The following is a 22,069-nucleotide window of genomic DNA, read 5'->3' on the forward strand; positions in this document are numbered from 1 at the left end:
GTAGCTAGGAAAAGGTAACTAAGTTGAACACAGCAACGAAAGCATAATTTAGAGTATAACATGGTAATAATGAAAATCATGGAAAAACAATTGGCAATAACATATCGAGTGCTGAATTTCTGGACTAATAAAATGTTTTTGTTTAAAACAAATGGCAACCATCTCTAAGGAGTAATATTGTTAAATTATTTGGGGACCCGTGTTCAACGTTAAAGTGCACAATGTTTCTCTGTTGTGGTTCACAGCTTAAAATTTGTCTACTTGCAGTCGCTATGAATACCCCCACTGGAAGTTGACAAATCATAAAAGCATTAGGTGTTATTGCAACAAAAAGGACAGCAGCTTTCCCGATATACTAGGATAATAAATAAGAACACTGGCTGAAGGGTCCTGAATATTGAGTACACAAGGATAGCCCTTTTTTAATGAAATGTGCTACGTTGCTTACTTTTAATGTTAGCTAACGGACTAGCAGAGAAACTATTTCATTCTTACAACATGAATTAGCTAAATAATTGTCTCAATAGGAAAGCAGTTCCTTTCGCATAGCCCACAACTCTCATGGTTCACACTGTCGTAAACCGATAAAAGATGCCTTGGGTTAGATAAAAACAGTGGATAACAAGCTATGTAAACTAACGAATTATAGTTCTCAATCTCTTGCAAAAGACACATGGCAACGTTTGCCTCCAACGGTGTGAATGCTTTATATAAAGTTGAGTGATGTTGTCACTGAAGGGACGACAGAGACAACATTAGAAGAGTCAGGGGAATACCTTTTACTAGACAACAACTGGCGAAGAATATATTCCCTGGATAGATCCTCCTTAGCCCGAGAAAGAATCACTCATTGTGGAGAATAAGTATGTGTATTTACTTTGGACGACGATGCTGGTCTCTTTAACAGGAGTCACCCTCCATGGACAAGCCAATAAAGGTGTGAAAACGTGAAGAGAAGGTTTGAGTGATTCGCAGTGGGTTATTAACCAAAGGATGTGAATAGATGAAGAATTCGTTAACCAACATCCCGCATTCCTAAACCAGAGACATGGTCCGACCCGGTTAAAACAGCGTTTGCGCTCGCGCCTTCTTCTTGACTTGCATGATTCCTGGGATTGGTGGACAGGTCTATGATTCCGTGCATTACCTCATGTGTACTTTGTTCTACACTCCCATATTTAACCATTTTTTTATTGATTACTGTTCGACTCGGTTATTGCAGTGTACTTCATCTGACTATGGCATGTAATTTTCAATTGACCACATCGTATTTGATTTTTCCTAGTTGCCAAAGTATAAAATTAAGTGTCAACTTCTTTTGTTTGATGCCATTCTGAGTTAGATATTTTTTACTCACTGTTAGGGACATTTTATTTTTGTTACCCATTTTTTGTTTACATTTAAATTATTCATAACTTTTGTTATTTTTTTAAAAATTGCTTCGATTTGCGTGTAAATTTTGTGTGATTCACTCATTTAGTCTTCACGTTTACTTTAGATTGGAGTTGTTGCCGACATATGCTTACCCCTATCATATTTTAACATTTTTTCTTTTGTATATGATAATTAAGGAAAAGAATTATATTTAAATAATTACTAAACCAACTACAAAATATAGACTACATCCAAAAACTGGACATAAAGTCAGTAAGAAATTATAAGGTTTGATGCGTTGTTGTATCCATTAATATTCAGAAACATAGTAGTGATAGCATTTTCAAAGAACTACACTCAATTGTTGTCTTATATTTAAGTCTTAAGGTGCACACATTCTTGTGAACCTCCAAATGTAGAAAGCTATTTACACAATAGATATTTGAATAATTATAAGTGATTCACTTAAATATAGACGCGTATTTAATCTTTCATCAAAGATGTTTTTATATTGAGATATAATTAGTTTTTGTATAATGTATTCCCTGTTTATCACTGCATATTATTTAATTTTTTAAAAGATTTTTTATTCAAAAGAATTAAAAATTATTTAATTTGGACAAATTTTCAAAAAGTAATAAATTAACTGTTACATTTTTTTAAAACACACTCATCAACATAATCATTGATGGCTATTTGATGGCTACAAATCACCAAAATTGTTGGCCCTCTAGCATTGCTCTATATACTCACAAGTTCGCACCTCTTAAAATTTTTTACGAATAAGTAAATAATTAATTTATGTTCTTCTAATATATAAAATAATTACTATATAATTTGTATTTTAAAGATTAAAATTTAGTAATATAAATTTGTTTTATTTTTAATATAAGAATTAAAAAAATAAAATTTTTATAACTGGATATAATGTAACACAATATGTTTAATATTAATGACATTTAAAAAAATTCTTAACAAGCAGTTTCTTTCCTTTTAGTCGAATAATTATTTTTTTAAATTGCACAAATTAATTAAATTCTTTTCATGTACAATCTTTTTAAGACAAAAAAGTAATTAATTAGGATATTGGTCGATATAATTAAAGTCACTATTTTATTAAATTTTTAACTTAAAGAGAAGACCTAGTTAATTTTGGTACAGAAATTTTGAATTCGTAATGTATTGATAGATTTTTTTTTAAATTTTGGTTTTATTTTATTTTCAATTAAACTAATAACTACAGAAGTTAAAGTTCTATTTTGGATTTATATTTGAGCTTCAAACTGATTTTTAAAGTTTTAATTTATTTAGTTTGATTTTCTACTTAGGTATCCATAACTCAAATTAGAGTTTTTAATACTATTGAGTTGTTACTATTATAAATTTTTGGTATTTTGTGTACTCCTTATTTTAGAGATTTTTGATATGAGGAGTACTAGGAGGCCAGCAAAATTTGTGATGTTTAGCCATCAATTAGCCATCATTAATATTTTTAATGGTGTGAGATGATATCTAATGGTGTAGGATTAATCATTTTCCTTTTGATGGTTAAGTGCTGGCCAGATTTCAACAAAAGTGCTAGCCCCCTAGACTTTCTCTTTTGATATTCTTGTACTGTTAGCACTCATATTTTTATTAAAAATATTATGTATACATCAATAATTAAAGACTAAATGAATCATGATGCAATTCTGTATAAATATTATTTAACTTATTTTAAATTTTAAATTATACTTTTAAGTTGACTTTTTTAATTTAAATACTTATATAAATGATACTATTTCTACTCGTTATCACTGTTTTACATGGAATAGAAAACTTATAAATTTAAAATTAATATAAGATATTAAAATTATATATACAATATAAAATTGTTCATGATGGACACTCAATGCAATTTGATGAAATAATAAACACTAAAGAAAGTGTATTTATGAATGTTATATGTGAAACAGTCATTTAAAAAAAAATAAACCGTCTATACTGTAATTTTATTTTTAAACAACCTTTATTTTTAATTTAGACTGAATTTTATTTTTATTTGTTAATAATAATAATTCTTTACAGTATGTAATTAATCAATTTATTTCTAATCACATACAACTAAATTACTCTTAATAAAACTTTTGCTTTGAATTAGCGTTTAAAAAAGAGTTAATTGCTAATAAAAAATTATTAGAAAGATAATTTTTTTTCAAAATTTTGACAACAATAAATAATATTATAGATTTTTAGTTTCGCTAATTATTACTCAAAACTGTTCCTAAAGCTGGTTCACATGAATAATTTATCTTACTAAGTTGAACAAGGTTAACACGAATTAACTGTAATATTGTTCCTAACTCTAGTTCGCGCTGTCCATCTAATGACTTTAATTAAGAAATCAGAAAAAGGATCAAACAAGTAATGTATTACAGAGCCAAAATGAAGTACCAGAGACAAAACAAGTATTGTATTTTTTTTTCTGTTATGCTTAATTAGATTATAGTTTAAACTTTATCCTATGTTCATGTGTAATGAGTTTTAAACATAGTACAAAATTTGTAGTTCAATAATTCTTTATTGTAGTTAACTTATACTATTTAAAATGTATACAGTGGCCGTGGCTAACAAAAATTACACACAACCATAGTATTCTAAGCTAATTCACATTTCTTATGATGCACCTACCGAAACTCCATAATGGATTTTCTGGCCAATAGGTCTCCACTCTTTCTGCAAATGAACATAGTAAGTAGGGCCCATTTTATGTGGTGAAGGGGATGGATCTCTTGCCTATTTATACTTGTATCCAGACATTTTCTTGTCTTCACGCTGCCTCGTATAGAACACACATAAGGGCCTTCAAACTCATGTTGTCTCTCCAACCCGATAGCCATGTCGCACCCGATCAACCCTGCCGCCATCGCTGATGAAGTTGCATCTATGGAGCACATCCGGGCACTAATTTGTGTAGCGCAATCAGCGCGGCGACGATCTGGCTCAAGCATTCGTGCTAATCCATGGTCATTCAACCTGAACGATGTCCTTCGCCAGTTGACCCTCGCCGACCGCCACGACCACGGTACGTGCCCGTCATCCTCCACCTACTTGAACATCCCCATCTCGCACATGCAATACTTGTTTGACCACATGTTTCTTTGCAGGAGTCGAATTCGTTCCGGATCGTGATTGGAGCCATGTGGCTCTTTACAAGAGCCGCCAAACCTCACTCCGGCCAGTGTGTACTAGTCTGCACGAACCTCCACCTGTGTACCACAAGCAGACCTACGAATCCACCACCAGGGGAACTGTTCACAGATTTCTAGTTGTCGTTCCAACCGACTCAGAGTATTCCTCTTGCAGTGCGGCCGGTAGATACTCAACGGACGAACATCTTGCGCGCGAAGATGCTACAGCGGCCTTGATGAGAAAGGTGTTGGAGTTGCATTCGATGGTCGTTGATGACTTCAACCACGATTTGTTAGAGGAGGAGAAACTTGTCCACTACGAGACCTGCAACGCGCTTGAACGACTCCGTGCACGTTATCGCGACATGGCTTCATCATTCAGGAAGTATCGCCGCCTGAATCACCCTTAGTACATGTCATCAAGTTCCAAGTCTGTCTCGGAGTAGACGATCCCTACGTCTTCGTAGGCCTCAACGACGTCTTTTTCACAACCAATATCAAGTTACCTTTAGAAATAGGAGAACCTTAAGCCATTAGGAACAATGCTTTTTATTTTGCTATGGCACCAATTTAGATGCTGTACTTTGGTGTACTACGCGATCGAACATTATTCTGCACTTTTACGTTGCCTTTAAATTGGAAACTATTTATCATAGTTTGTGATCTTTTTACATATCCATTTCAATATTAATTAAAAAGATAAAAGGTACCTACATGTCAGTATTATTGTTTTATAAAATGGCTAAAAATTACAAATTTAAATTTAAAAAGTAAAGAAATAAAATGAAGTTTACGAAAACCAAAATATTTTTTATAATTAATTTTGTTAGTGAAGTAACAATGTTACGTATTAAATTAGATTTTGAAGGATTGGCATACATGGGGTTTATATTTTTAAATCGACAAACAGGCTTGTCATCTAAATAAGGCAGGTTAAAAAAGTTTGCATGCGATATTAATGGATTTGAATTCTCTAAATTTTAGATTTTATTTTAGAGTATAAAGTATGATCTTACACCATTAGAAATAATAACACAAAATGAAATATATATACTTTTATTTTCTATTGAATTGTGCAGTGTTAATTTATAATATATTAAAGTATAATGTTCTCATAGATAAGAAAATATGATTTAATATTATTCTTTATTAAAAATCATATCTGTGCAAACGTATTAGAAAATAAGGAGGTTTTTTTGCTGGGAAAAGAATAATCTGAACCCTGAAGAACCAGGTTATAAATTCAAATAATAAAAAATACATAAATTGGTTCACAAATAAAGCAGAATTACATTTGAGAGGAATTTGAAAATAAAGTATAAAATTTTTTATTACAAGAAAGCACCAATGCCACGTCATGCTGGAGGGGATCCCCTTGGTCTCATCGCTGCGTCGTCTTCCCCAACAAGTTGGCATGGACTCAGTGCTACTAGTTGAGGAGATCTAAGAGAAGAGCAAAACAGAGAGATTCATAGAGGAGAGAGACCTCGCCTCGCCGTCGTCGTTGCCGTCGCCACCGCTGTTCATCGCCTCTCCAGATCTAGTCGCAATGTCCAAGTCTCTGAGAATGTTCCATTACGAAGTGGGGGTGTAGGTGGAGGCCACTATCGGAATTCTTTGCAGCCGTTTTTCAGTACTTGAAATCTAATGGAGATATGGAGGAGACAGAGGATTCGATAAGGGTACTAAGCAGCAAGAAGATTGTCTCCCTTAGCTTGAAGTTCATAACAAGATGATGAGTTGGATTAAGGATGTGGAATCAAATGTACTTGCAATTGATGTGCTGGGAGGCGATTCACATAAACAAATTGGTGAAATTTTACAGCCAGAAGAAGATGGGAACACGAACTACCCTGACTTCAAGCCCGAATGTGTTGGGGTGTTCGAGGTCATCTCAATTGACCCAGTCACAATACTGTAGATCCGATGTCGCGACGAGGCTGGAAGCTGATCAATCTTGCTATTATTTTTTTATTAATCAGAGTAATATTTTGTGGATTGTGTTGGTATATAACTTTTTAGGAATTCCGTTACCTGATGCACTGATCCTATTCAACCAAGACACTATGGTTTTTGAGAATAAAATGTTATCTTCCAAAATAATACTAAATAAAAAAATATTGAGAATATTAAAACAATTATAGAATATTTTTTGTTTGATATTGTAAAATTTATCATTGTAATTTTTGTGTATTGTTTACTATTCTAATGTTTTTATAATATGTATTATTGTTCTTATTAGAAATGATAAATTAAATCACTTGGGATTTACTATAAACTCCTTTTCATTTTCTTCAAATTTTTGCAGGAAAAAAAAATCATATGTCAATATGAAAGCTGAAGTTGTACAGGAGAATATGTGTTTCACTGAAATATGTAGTGTTTGATCATTAAGATATGGGTAGTAATTCAGGCAATTTTTTCAGAGTATGGAGTTATGTTACATTATTTTAAGTCCATGTTACAAAAAAATATAATCGGTAAAAAACAATTCATTTTTTGTAAAAAAAACCCGTCTTTAAATAATTGGTCCAACCAAACTATACTGAACCGGTCTGCAAATTCATTAAACTTTGGATCAAACATAAAATTTCTAACACTTGTTGTAAGGATACAATCCTAGCTATTGAATTTGCATCTTTCCACTAGATCCATCAAGGTATGAAAAATACCATCTCCACCAAAGACAAGGTCTAAAAAATAATAGTATGTCATCCAATGAAAGAATATAATTAAAAATAATAATTCTAGAAGTCTAACCGGTTCGATGATCAGTTCAGTTTCGACAACTATGACACAGAGGCAGCAACGAAATATGTTCTGACGAGGATTCCACGCAGCGTGTAGAGAGTCCACAAAGAACATCATCTTCTTCAACGTTCTTGGAACTTTTATATGTTACTATTGGAGGAAGAAGGTCTACGTTGGAGTGGGTGGGATCCAAGTCAGAAGTATGGGTCTATTGGGAATGGGTCGAATTCTGCGGGTTTGGTCTGCTTTTGTGAACCTTAACCCAAATCTAAAAAAAAGACAAGTCAGTCATTAAACTAATAAATTAGATTGCTTCATGTATTTCAACTATTTTATCTTCTCGAAAAAAATAAAAGTCTAATTTTCTTTATAATTTTAATTGTTTTTTCGTTTTTCTGTTTTCAGAATGTATAAAAAATAGGACAATAAATAATTATATTTTATAATTTTAATTCTTGCATTAAAAAATTTAGTCTTCACTTTAATTATCTACAATGTGAATGCTTTTTTTTTTCTCCAAATCATCAAAAGGATACACAATTAATATAAATTACTTAAAATAACTTTATGTCATCTGATAAAAATAATAGGCAAATAATTTTTTTCTAACACAAAAGAATTATTTTAAGTAAATAAATCTATAATAAATCGTAAATTAAATGAGATAACGGAGCAAAAGAGTTTATTAAGTTGAAAACAATATGCCATCTAAATTTTAACGAGAGAAAAAATTATGTTTTACATTTTAATTGTTAATTTATAACAATAATAATAAAATTGAATATAAATTTCAAAATAATAATAATAATAACAATAACAATTGAGTTTCATTTTTTCCGGACTTCTTCCAACTGAATCTAGGTTTTTGCTCTCTACTATTTATTTCATTCAGCTTTGTTTTTTATTTAATGGTGAACATCCCAACGGCCAATCCTTTTCGATTTTTGGCTGATTGTTTCTCTGCGGTCCATCTCAACCCATTCTTTTTTATCTTAAAATTACTTAAATGCCCTAACGGTAAACCCAACATAATAACCGTGCTCAACTTTAAACTTGTTTTGACAACCCGTTCAACAACTCATTCCAATAACCCACGTGTCTCAAGGTTATTGGAAGGTCAACCAAAAGTCATTCTTGGTCACTCTTGGCCACCTAATACATTGTCACCACAGAGTTGTCCATAGGTGACTTCTGTGGTGGCCAAGGTATTTGGGTGGATAAGGTGGCTAATAAATATGTAGCCAATTGAAGCGTGACACATGGAATGAATGTTGACTAACTCACAAATGAGTTTGACCATAGAAATAATTAGTTTGGTTAATGAGCCACGGTAAATGTGAGTAAACACCGGTAAGTAGGAAATGTAATGGATTAGTAATTGTAGTTTGTGAGGGTCATTTATTTGAATATCAAAATACTTGAAACAGGGAGAATTGAAATAGAAATCAAAAAGAAAAATTAAAAAATATCCCAAATTTTAGAATTGAATGAGTAGACCTTCAAGCAAGTTAGAGAAGTTAGGGTTCATCTTGAAGCTGTGCAAACTGTTGCGGGAGGTGGCTGCATGCCATCCCCAAAGAGGCAATTGGAATTTATGTCGGCAATTCAGTGGGGAAGAGCAAAAGAATAGTGGAACGGTAGGGTTCGCGCCATCGTTGCCTCTCCTCTGTCTCCTTTGAAGTGCCCCTTCGATCTCTCTCTAGGGTGGAACCCTTGAACTCTGGAGGCTGGTTCTGGATCTCTGACTCGCCTGGTGTCCCTTGTTTCTGCTGGGTTGCGTCGTTGCTCTTCGGAAACGGTGAAATTTGGCTCCTGTTCGTTCCTATTCTGTGCTCTTACATTGGTGAGTATAATTTTTTAGCTTTGTTCTATATCGGAGGAATATGCAATTATGCTGAAATTGTTGAGATGGTTGTTAATCTGTTGTGTTAGGTATTGGATATAATGGTTTTGTTTCCCAAAAAAATGCACAGAGTTGCTTAAATTGAATTTCTAAAAGTAAGTTAATACCTCTATTATGATGCTTAGGAACAAGATGAACCCTGTAATCGACCGCCGAAAAAATTGTTTATTAGGGGCTGCTTGTGATTGGAACAAAAGCAGATCCTTATGACTTTACCAAGAACAGTAAACTTAAATAGAATATTTAACCGTTGTCATGGTCTTGAGGTCCCGATGCTGTAAAATCAAATGACCAAACTTATGCTTTTGAAAACAAAACTATGTGCGTTTAGTATAATTGATTTTTTTTTAAACTGAATTTGATATATTCTTTTAGCAATTCTCTTCTGGTCAACCTTAACCCAAAAATTAAGAAATTATATTTGTAATGTTAGAAACCAATGAGTCAACCAATTTATTTAGACCATACACTGTGATAAACTATTGACTGACAACTATGGACTTCGCTTAATGCTAATTTAAGTAGCAATTTTCTCCATTTAAGTTAATTCCATAAGCGACAATGTGTACGACATGCTTTGTTCCTCAATGGATATTTTTTTTAAATCCAGGGATGTTTGATAGTGAGTCGGATTTGGATGATGGCAGCACGTCAGAGTTGTCAGGTCATTGGACTGATGGTTGGAGCACCGATTCGGGAGATGGGGAATGACTTGAATGAGTTGGAGGAACCGCTGACTGAGGAAGGGGATAGTGGCCATTCCGACAGTGAATACGACGGCAGGGATGGTGGTGGAAGCTATATGCATGCTGCTGCAGAGGATCATGCAAACTCCGAGAATGTCATGGGTAAACAATTCAGCTGTCCAGATCCAGTGATTGCTTCCGTGTTGTTATCTGCAGAATTTAATGGGATTGGAGATGCGTATGCAAGCTATGTCGCGTATGCAAAGGGAATTGGCTTTGCAGTGTGAAAGGGAGATTCTACTAAAGACGAGGAGGGGAATATTATTGGGAAGTTTTTCTACAGTAATCAGCAAGGGCTGCGTGAAAAGAAGCATTACGAGCGAGTTGATAGAAAAAGGACTCATAAACCGGAGACGAGAACGAATTGCAATGCCAAGATTGTGGTGTTTCTGGACAAAAGTTGTAGGAAATGGGGGATGAAAACATTGGTCGAGGAACATAATCACGAATTGGCACCCCAAGAGTTCACTAATGTCATGGCTCCACATAGGAAGATCCCAGAAGGGCACAAAGTGCATATACATAGCATGCATGATGCTGGGTTCAAAACAACCCAAATAATGGGCTTCTTTGCCCACATGTGTGGTGGATATCGGAATCTTAACTTCATTAGTAAGGACTTGTATAATTATATGCATGGAGTTAGGCAATCAAGGATTGTCGAGGGAGATGCAGCCGCAGCAATAAACTACTTGAAGGGCAAGGCTGAGTTGGATCCGATGGCAGTTGTGCAGTATTCTTATTGCGCTGAGAAGCACCTTGGGCACTTATTTTGGTCAGATGGTAACATGCAGCATGACTATGAATGCTTTGGTGATGTGTTAGCATTTGACTCAACGTACAGAAAAAACTTATATAACAGACCTCTTGTGATCTTTTCTGGCACCAACCATCATAGACAGACAATTATTTTTGGGTTTGGTTTGCTAGAGGACGAGAAGATTCCGCCCTACAAATGGTTCTTAAGTAGCTTCTTGGAGGTAATGAGGCAAAAGGAGCAGAAATTCGTTGTCACAGATGGCGATGAATCCATGCGAGAGGCCATTAGATGTGAATTCCCTAGTGCAACACATAGACTATGCACCTGGCATCTTGCTCGAAATGCAGTTGTTAATATTAAAGACAAAGATTTTTGTGCTGCGTTTAAGACTACTGTGTATAGTCATTTTGATATGGAAGAGTTTGACAGATATTGGGTGGACATGATCACGTCATTCGGTTTAGAGGACAACGATTGGGTCGCAAAGACATACGAAAAGAGAGAGATGTGGGCAAATGCTTATTTGTGTGAGAAGTTTTGTGCCGGCATTGGAACCATTTCTCGGTGCGAGGGTATTAATTCATCACTTAAGAAATTTATCAAGTCTGGGAATTGCTTACTTGAGTTGGTCAAGAACCTGGATCGAGTAGTTAAAGATTACCGGAATAACGAGTTCATTGCAGATTACAAGACTCTTTACTCAAATCCGGTGTTGACAATGGGTCTTGAAGCATTGGAAAGATCTGTGAGCAAGTTCTACACGAGGGAAATATTCTATGAGGTGCAAAAACAGATTGAGGGAGTTGGGCCATTGTAGGTGTTGCACAGGGACAGTATCGGTGGCACGGAGAAGTTCATGTTCCGAAAGTATCAAAAGCCCTATCATGTATACTCGGTTTTCGTGGATAGAAGTTGTGATAAGTATGAATGTTCTTGTAAGTTGTGGGAGAGATTAGAGATACCTTGCTGCCATATATTTTGTGTCCTGAAAGAGCTAGAGAAAGAAGAATTGCTGAGCCGATTGGTCCTGCGCAGGTGGTGCAAAGATGCCAAGGTCGCCGATAGTAGTAGTCAGCATGCCTCAGTCAGTCCCACAGATGGATTTCGTGTTAGATACAGTGCATTGTGGAGTGCTTGCCTGTCACTATGTTTTACAGCCGCGCAATGCACGGAAACATACAACACTACCATAACAGAGGTGGCCAGAATGTCGAGGGAGTTTGAATCTCTAGGTGGCATAGGACAAAGGAGCAGTCGTGTTCAAGTAGGAGCGGATGAAACTCACATTCTCGACCCAAAGATTATCAGGTCCAAGGGTGCACCTCGGGGGAGCACAAATGCGAATAATGGGAGGCGTTGTAGGCGGTGCCTCAGATTTGGCCACGACAGAAGAAATTGCACTGCCATGGATGACGATGTTGTTGATGAGGTATGTATTTGTTGATTAATTCCTGGTATTCTGGTGATCCGTATTCGCTTGATGTGGTACTTCTTGACATTTATACTTGTTACTTATGTCATGATAGTTCTAGTGCATTAATGTTTTGAACTATACCATTTGATTGCACAAGCGATTTATTTGTTTGCAGGATGGTGGATCCGGTTGTAGGCCAGTTTATACTTCCGGAAAGAGGTCACGACGAAAGTAGGTTCATGGTCAGGACTGCATGTGATTGAAGTCTTTAGGTGGTTAGGAAAAATTTACATAGTTGTACCTTGGTTGTTCAATATAAATGATTCTAGTTGTGCTATCAATTTAGTTGGTTTTTTTGGTAGGTTAATGTGATGTAAACATTGGTTATTATGTGATGGTTGTCCCATGAATGAGACCTTTTTGAGGCATTACTTTGGGTGTTGAGTGCAAGTAGTTTGTTCTATTCCTGTCATGGCTCCTTCATTTTGATTTTAGCTATTATTAAGGCAGGTTTTTTTTCTTATCCTTTGTTACTGTGAAGAATTTTTAAGCCACGCAGTAACTTATGTCATTCACTTACTTATGTAGTTCCAAGTTTTGAATTTCTTTTTTTGAGCATGTCTAAACTGTTGGCCATTAAAATAAGGCTAGAATTGTAACTAAAAGAAATCATTACTTAACATTAGGCATTTGTGCAATCTAACTTTTCATCAATATCAAATCACCAATAAAAGGATATAACTTTTCATCAATATCAAATTACCAACAAAAGGAGATGCATCAGGTCACGCTTGAAAAAATATATTCCATTAACTGCAACGTTGTTGGGGAGTGGAAAAAATATATTCCATCAATTGCAACGTTGTTGGTGAGTGGACCTGTATTATTAACAATTTGCCATGCATGAATGCTTTGTGTTGACAGTTTAAATGGTTGAATCTATGAACATAAAAGGTGCTGCTAATGACAGTAAGAAACTTCATCTAAAAGTTATAGTCATTGTACAAAAGTATACACCAAAGTTATCGGGCATCCATTTCTGAAGGCACACCAACAAAAGTATGCCACTCAATCTGTATTCTCTAACCATTACTAAAGGCTATGCCAACAATGTTGTAAATTAAAGCCTACACGCCATTCAAAATATATATGTCCGGTAGCATCAAATCCACATAACATGTTAAATATCACATGTGCTGCAGCACAAACAGATCAGTTTTCACTTACATATTGGTTACACAAATGACCTTACAAAATAGCACAACTAAAAAGTCCTTGAACGGAACAAAAGTTTGTATGCCTCAAACCAAAGAAACAGATTCAGCGGCAAAGTACGCCTTCCAGATTGCTACCATGGAGCAATTGTGAAACTCCTCCAGTAATTTAGAGCTGCTTCAACGGTTTCCATTCTGTTATCATTGTGATACTTTAAAACCATGTCGATTGCAAGGCGCATCCTTCTATAATCAGGCTCAAACTGAAATGCCTATAATAATCACAAGCGCGTTATGGGTTAGGATACGCAGTAGTGCAGCTTTACATTTGACGATATTTCATACAAGCTCATTGGGAAGTGAGGTAATTCATTATAGTTGCATGTAAGGTAAGTGCAGATGATACCTCGATATTGTAGTCATAGAACAAGTGGTACATGATCATCCACTATGCAACAAATACGCCACAATCATTGCTATTCGGGTTATTGGCCCCGTGTTTGATAACAAGACAAATCAAGTCACCCAATCAGATTTCAATTTTTTTTTAACCAATTGAAGTAACGTAATAGTTGCAACCATTAAATATAAATTTTACTTTGTTCTACGTCTAAATAATTCACCTTTCAAGAAGTTGTTGGGCAACTTCAGGCTCCTTTATGTCAAACTCACTGCATTCTATTTTGTCAGTATTTGCATTAGCATACCAAGCACGGTCATCCAAGAGGTCATCCAGAAATATTGCCTGTGTAACAATAATAGTTCATTTGTGTTAATTATGTCTAGTTTAATGCAAGAATTAGGTTGGGAATTTTAAATAAATAACTATAACCAAATGGTCCGAAATTAAACTATCGCAACATACACTTATCGCAAACACAGCAACCTTAATTTTGAATTTCAACATGTGAACTGTTTTTGCATGTGATTTTATTACCAAGGTAGAGGAAGATCCAGTTACTCCAACGGTAAATTAAGACTGCAAAGTTGATTTAATCATGACTTTTGGATTTTTTAAACAAATTGGAATGGTTAGTATTCTACAATATAAGTCACCCATTCTTTTCAACTCATAGCAGTACATTTGATGTGGATATTAAAGGAAGACACCAGGATTCGATAGGTGGAGGCCTTTAATTCAACACCCCATGGCTAGTAGTTTTGTCGACACTAATGCAACTTGATATACAGTTACATGTTAAGGTCATGCAGTATAGAAATGGGGACATACGCTTTTTTCAAAAAATCGTTCATTGTCATTACTACGCAGTTAGGCTATTTAGACCTTACGGAATAAGAACATTACCAATTTTCGGATCTGGCGACGTCTCTTTGACCTGGCTGTTGGGGACCGCAACGAGTCAAGATACACCAGTTGCTTTCGTGAGAGGTCAACAATAACGAGAAACCTATGGTTATCATACCACATAGGGCAGTAAATCTACCACAAAATTACCGGAGACAAAGTGTGTAATTAGTCATGTACGATGGTCATGTAGGCAGCAGGCAGAAATTTAATCATGTTTAAGTACCTTCAGCACTTCGTCAGCGTAGCCCATAAAATTCTTGCGTATAGCAGAAATGGTTGCTTCAGGTATAGGTCCTCGCCCAGTCGCTATTTGCTACAAATAAAAAATATTACATCGCCAGTCAGAGTTTCAGTTAATTAAAAACCACGTGTACAGGGACGGATCAACTTCGGAGATTGATGGCTACTAATCACAAAAGTTGCTGGCCCCCTAGCATTGCTCTATATACTCACAAGTTTGCACCTCTTAAAATCTTTTACGAATAAGTAAATAATTAATTTATGTTCGTCTAATATATAAAATAATTACTATATAATTTGTATTTTAAAGATTAAAATTTAGTAATATAAATTTGTTTTATTTTTAAAATAAGAATAAAAAATAAAATTTTTATAACTGGATATAATGTAACACAATATGTCTAATATTAATGACATTTTAAAAAATTCTTAACAAGCAGTTTCTTTCCTTTTAGTCGAATAATTATTTTTTAAATTGCACAAATTAATTAAATTCTTTTCATGTACAATCTTTTTAAGACAGAAAAGTAATTAATTAGGACATTGGTCGATATAATTAAAATCACTATTTTATTAAATTTTTAACTTAAAGAGAAGACCTAGTTAATTTTGGTACAGAAATTTTGAATTCGTAATGTATTGATAGAATTTTTTTTTAAATTTTGGTTTTATTTTATTTTCAATTAAACTAATAACTACAGAAGTTAAAGTTCTATTTTGGATTTATATTTGAGCTTCAAACTGATTTTTAAAGTTTTAATTTATTTAGTTTGATTTTCTACTTAGGTATCCATAACTCAAATTAGAGTTTTTAATACTATTGAGTTGTTACAATTATAAATTTTTGGTATTTTGTGTACTCCTTATTTTAGAGATTTTTGATATGAGGAGTACTAGGAGGCCAGCAGAATTTGTGACGTTTAGCCATCATTAATATTTTTAATGGTGTGAGATGATATCTAATGGTGTAGGATTAATCATTTTCCTTTTGATGGTTAAGTGCTGGCCAGATTTCAACAAAAGTGCTAGCCCCCTAGACTTTCTCTTTTGATATTCTTGTACTGTTAGCACTCATATTTTTATTAAAAATATTATATATACATCAATAATTAAAGACTAAATGAATCATGATGCAATTCTGTATAAATATTATTTAACTTATTTTAAATTTTAAATTATACTTTTAAGTTGACATTTTTTAATTTAAATACTTATATAAATGATACTATTTCTACTCGTTATCACTGTTTTACATGGAATAGAAAACCTATAAATTTAAAATTAATATAAGATATTAAAATTATATATACAATATAAAATTGTTCATGATGGACACTCAATGCAATTTGATGAAATAGTAAACACTAAAGAAAGTGTATTTATGAATGTTATATGTGAAACAGTCATTTAAAAAAAATAAACCGTTTATACTGTAATTTTATTTTTAAACAAACTTTATTTTTAATTTAGACTGAATTTTATTTTTATTTGTTAATAATAATAATTATTTACAGTATGTAATTAATCAATTTATTTCTAATCACATACAACTAAATTACTCTTAATAAAACTTTTGCTTTGAATTAGCGTTTAAAAAAGAGTTAATTGCTAATAAAAAATTATAAGAAAGATAATTTTTTTTCAAAATTTTGACAACAATAAATAATATTATAGATTTTTAGTTTCGCTAATCATTACTCAAAACTGTTCCTAAAGCTGGTTCACATGAATAATTTATCTTACTAAGTTGAACAAGGTTAAGACGAATTAACTGTAATATTGTTCCTAACTCTAGTTCGCGTTGTCCATCTAATGACTTTAATTAAGAAATCAGAAAAAGGATCAAACAAGTAATGTATTACAGAGCCAAAATGAAGTACCAGAGCCAAAACAAGTATTGTATTTTTTTTCTGTTATGCTTAATTAGATTATAGTTTAAACTCTATCCTATGTTCATGTGTAATGAGTTTTAAACATGGTACAAAATTTGTAGTTCAATAATTCTTCATTGTATTTAACTTATACTATTTAAAATGTATACAGTGGCCGTGGCTAACAAAAATTACACACAAGCATAGTATTCTAAGCTAATTCACATTTCTTATGATGCACCTACCGAAACTCCATAATGGTTTTTCTGGCCAATAGGTCTCCACTCTTTCTGCAAATAAACATAGTAAGTGGGGCCCATTTTATGTGGTGAAGGGGATGGATCTCTTGCCTATTTATACTTGTATCCAGACATTTTCTTGTCTTCACACTGCATCGTATAGAACACACATAAGGGCCTTCAAACTCACGTTGTCTCTCCAACCCGACAGCCATGTCGCACCCGATCAACCCTGCCGTCACCGCTGATGAAGTTGCATCTATGGAGCACATCCGGGCACTAATTCGTGCAGCGCAATCAGCGCGGCGACGATCTGGCTCAAGCATTCGTGCTAATCCATGGTCATTCAACCAGAACGATGTCCTTCGCCAGTTGACCCTCGCCGACCGCCACGACCACGGTACCTGTCCGTCATCCTCCACCTACTAGAACATACCCATTTCGCACATGCAATACGTGTTTGACCACATGTTTCTTTGCAGGAGTCGAATTCGTTCCGGATCGTGATTGGAGCCATGTGGCTCTTTACAAGAGCCGCCAAACCTCACTCCGGCAAGTGTGTACTAGTCTACACGAACCTCCGCCTGTGTACCACAAGCAGACCTACGAATCCACCACCAGGGGAACTGTTCACAGATTCCTGGTTGTCATTCCAACCGACTCGGAGTATTCCTCTTGCAGTGCGGCTGGTAGATACTCAACGGACGAACATCTTGCGCGCGAAGATGCTGCAGCGGCCTTGATGAGAAAGGTGTTGGAGTTGCATTCGATGGTCGTTGATGACTTCAACGATGACTTGTTAGAGGAGGAGAAACTTGTCCACTACGAGACCCGCAACGCGCTTGAACGACTCCGTGCACATTATCGCGACATGGCTTCATCATTCAGGAATTATCGCCGCCTGAATCACCTTGAGTACATGTCATCAAGTTTCGAGTCTGTCTCAGAGTAGACGATCCCTACGTCTTCGTAGGCCTCAACGACGTCTTTTTCACAACCGATATCAAGTTACCTTTAGAAATAGGAGAACCTTAAGCCATTAGGAACAATGCTTTTTATTTTGCTATGGCACCAATTTAGATGCTGCACTTTGGTGTACTACGCGATCGAACATTATTCTGCACTTTTACGTTGCCTTTAAATTGGAAACTATTTATCATAGTTTGTGATCTTTTTACATATCCATTTCAATATTAATTAAAAAGATAAAAGGTACCTACATGCCAGTATTATTGTTTTATAAAATGGCAAAAAATTACAAATTTAAATTTAAAAAGTAAAGAAATAAAATGAAGTTTACGAAAACCAAAATTTTTTTATAATTAATTTTGTTAGTGAAATAACAATGTTACGTATTAAATTAGATTTTGAAGGATTGGCATACATGGCGTTTATATTTTTAAATCGACAAACAGGCTTGTCGTCTAAATAAGGCAGGTTAAAAAAGTTTGCATGCGATATTAATGGATTTAAATTCTCTAAATTTTAGATTTTATTTTAGAGTATAAAGTATGATCTTACACCATTAGAAATAATAACACAAAATGAAATATATATATTTTTATTTTCTATTGATTGTGCAGTGTTAATTTATAATATATTAAAGTATAATGTTCTCATAGATAAGAAAATATGATTTAATATTATTCTTTTTTAAAAATCATATCTGTGCAAACGTATTAGAAAATAAGGAGGTTTTTTTGTTGGGAAAAGAATAATCTGAACCCTGAAGAACCAGGTTATAAATTCAAATAATAAAAAATACATAAATTGGTTCACAAATAAAGTAGAATTACAGTTGAGAGGAATTTGAAAAAAAAGTATAAAATTTTTTATTACAAGAAAGTACCAATGCCGCGTCAAGCTGGAGGGGATCCCCTTGGTCTCATCGCTGTGTCGTCTTCCCCGGCAAGTTGGCGTGGACTCAGTGCTGCTGGTTGAGGAGATCTAAGAGAAGATCAAAACAGAGAGATTCATAGAGGAGAGAGACCTCGCCTCGCCGTCGTCGTTGCCGTCGCCACCGCTGTTCATCGCCTCTCCAAATCTAGTCGCAACATCCAAGTCTCTGAGAATGTTCCATTACGAAGTGGGGGTGTAGGTGGAGGCCACTATCGGAATTCTTTGCAGCCGTTTTTTAGTACTTGAAATCTAATGGAGATATGGAGGAGACAGAGGATTCGATAAGGGTACTAAGCAGCAAGAAGATTGTCTCCCTTGGCTTGAAGTTCATAACAAGATGATGAGTTGGATTAAGGATGTGGAATCAAATGTACCTGCAATTGATGTGCTGGGAGGCAATTCAAATAAACAAATCGGTGAAATTTTACAGCAAGAGGAAGATGGGAACACGAACTACCCTGACTTCAAGCCCGAATGTCTTGGGGTGTTCGAGGTCATCTCAATTGACCCAGTCACAATACTGCAGATCCGATGTCGCGACGAAGCTGGAAGCTGATCAATCTTGCTATTATTTTTTTATTAATCAGAGTAGTATTTTGTGGATTGTGTTGGTATATAACTTTTTAGGAATTCCGTTACCTAATGCACTGATTCTATTCAACCAAGACACTATGGTTTTTGAGAATAAAATGTTAACTTCCAAAATAATACTAAATAAAAAAATATTGAAAATATTAAAACAATTATAGAATATTTTTTGTTTGATATTGTAAAATTTATCATTGTAATTTTTGTGTATTGTTTATTATTCTAATTTTTTTATAATATGTATTATTGTTCCTATTAGAAATGATAAATTAACTCACTTGGGATTTACTATAAACTCCTTTTCATTTTCTTCAAATTTTTGCAGGAAAGAAAAATCATATGTCAATATGAAAGTTGAAGTTGTACAGGAGAATATGTGTTTCACTGAAATATGTAGTGTTTGATCATTAAGATATGGGTAGTAATTCAGGAAATTTTTTCAGAGTATGGAGTTATGTTACATTATTTTAAGTCCATGTTACAAAAAAAATATAATTCGTAAAAAACAATTTATTTTTTGTAAAAAAAACAGTCTTTAAATAATTGGTCCAACCAAACTATACTGAACCGGTCTGCAAATTCATTAAACTTTGGGTCAAACATAGAATTTCTATCACTTGTTGTAAGGATACAATCCTAGCTATTGAATTTGCATCTTTCCACTAGATCCATCAAGGTATGAAAAATACCATCTCCACCAAAGACAAGGTCTAAAAAATAATAGTATGCCATCCAATGAAAGAATATAATTAAAAATAATAATTCTAGAAGTCTAACCGGTTCGATGATCAGTTCAGTTTCGACAACTATGACACAGAGGCAGCAACGAAATATGTTCTGACGAGGATTCCACGACAGCGTGTAGAGAGTCCACAAAGAACATCATCTTCTTCAACGTTCGTGGAACTTTTATATGTTACTATTGGAGGAAGAAGGTCTACGTTGGAGTGGGTGGGATCCAAGTCGGAAGTATGGGTCTGTTGGGAATGGGTCGAACTCTGCGGGTTTGGTCTGCTTTTGTGAACCTTAACCCAAATCTAAAAAAAAGACAAGTCAGTCATTAAACTAATAAATTAGATTGCTTCATGTATTTCAACTATTTTATCTTCTCGAAAAAAATAAAAGTCTAATTTTCTTTATAATTTTAATTGTTTTTTCGTTTTTCTATTTTCAGAATGTATAAAAAATAGGACAATAAATAATTATATTTTATAATTTTAATTCTTGCATTAAAAAATTTAGTCTTCACTTTAATTATCTACAATGTGAATGCTTTTTTTTTCTCCAAATCATCAAAAGGATACACGATTAATATAAATTACTTAAAATGACTTTATGTCATCTGATAAAAATAATTGGCAAATAATTTTTTTCTAACACAAAAGAATTATTTTAAGTAAATAAATCTATAATAAATCGTAAAGTAAACGAGATAACGGAGCAAAGGAGTTTATTAAGTTGAAAACAATATGCCATCTAAATTTTAACGAGAGAAAAAATTATGTTTTACATTTTAATTGTTAAGTTATAACAATAATAATAAAATTGAATATAAATTTCAAAATAATAATAATAATAATAATAATAATAATAATAATAATAATAATAATAACAATTGAGTTTCATTTTTTCCGGACTTCTTCCAACTGAATCTAGGTTTTTGCTCTCTACTATTTATTTCATTCAGCTTTGTTTTTTATTTAATGGTGAACATCCCAACGGCCCATTCTTTTCGGTTTTTGGCTGATTGTTTCTCTGCGGTCCATCTTAACCCATTCTTTTTTATCTTAAAATTACTTAAATGCCCTAACAGTAAACCCAAAATAATAACCGTGCTCAACTTTAAACTTGCTTTGACAACCCGTTCAGCAACTCATTCCAATAACCCACGTGTCTCAAGGTTATTGGAAGGTCAACCAAAAGTCATTCTTGGTCACTCTTGGTCACCTAATACATTGTCACCACAGAGTTGCCCATAGGTGACTTTTGTGGTGGCCAAGGTATTTGGGTGGACAAGGTGGCTAATAAATATGTAGCCAATTGAAGCGTGACACATGGAATGAATGTTGACTAACTCACAAATGAGTTTGACCATAGAAATAATTGGTTTGGTTAATGAGCCACGGTAAATGTGAGTAAACACCGGTAAGTAGGAAAAATGTAATGGATTAGTAATTGTAGTTTGTGAGAGTCATTTATTCGAATTTGAAAATACTTGAAACAAGGGGAATTGAAATAGAAATCAAAAAGAAAAATTAAAAAATATCCCAAATTTTAGAAATGAATGAGCAGACCTTCAAGAAAGTTAGAGAAGTTAGGGTTCATCTTGAAGCTGTGCAAACTGTTGCGGGAGGTGGCTGCATGCCATCCCCAAAGAGGCGATTGGAATCTATGTCGGCGATTCAGCAAGGAAGAGCAGAAGAATAGTGGAACGGTAGGGTTCGCGCCATCGTTGCCTCTCCTCTGTCTCCTTTGAAGTGCCCATTCGATCTCTCTCAAGGGTGGAACCCTTGAACTCTGGAGGCTGGTTCTGGATCTCTGACTCGCTGGTGTCCCTTGTGTCTGCTGGGTTGTGTCGTTGCTCTTCGGAA

At 34.3% G+C, this 22,069-nt stretch overlaps 1 pseudogene; it reads left to right on the forward strand.

Annotated features, from left to right (window-relative positions):
* Positions 1-9,838: 9,838 nt before the first annotated feature.
* LOC107610718 (protein FAR1-RELATED SEQUENCE 5-like) lies at positions 9,839-12,148 on the forward strand (annotated as a pseudogene).
* The last annotated feature ends 9,921 nt before the right edge of the window (positions 12,149-22,069 follow it).

Source organism: Arachis ipaensis, chromosome B8, assembly GCF_059453495.1.
Source record: "Arachis ipaensis isolate K30076 ecotype BB chromosome B8, ASM5945349v1, whole genome shotgun sequence".
Taxonomy (NCBI): Eukaryota; Viridiplantae; Streptophyta; class Magnoliopsida; order Fabales; family Fabaceae; genus Arachis; species Arachis ipaensis.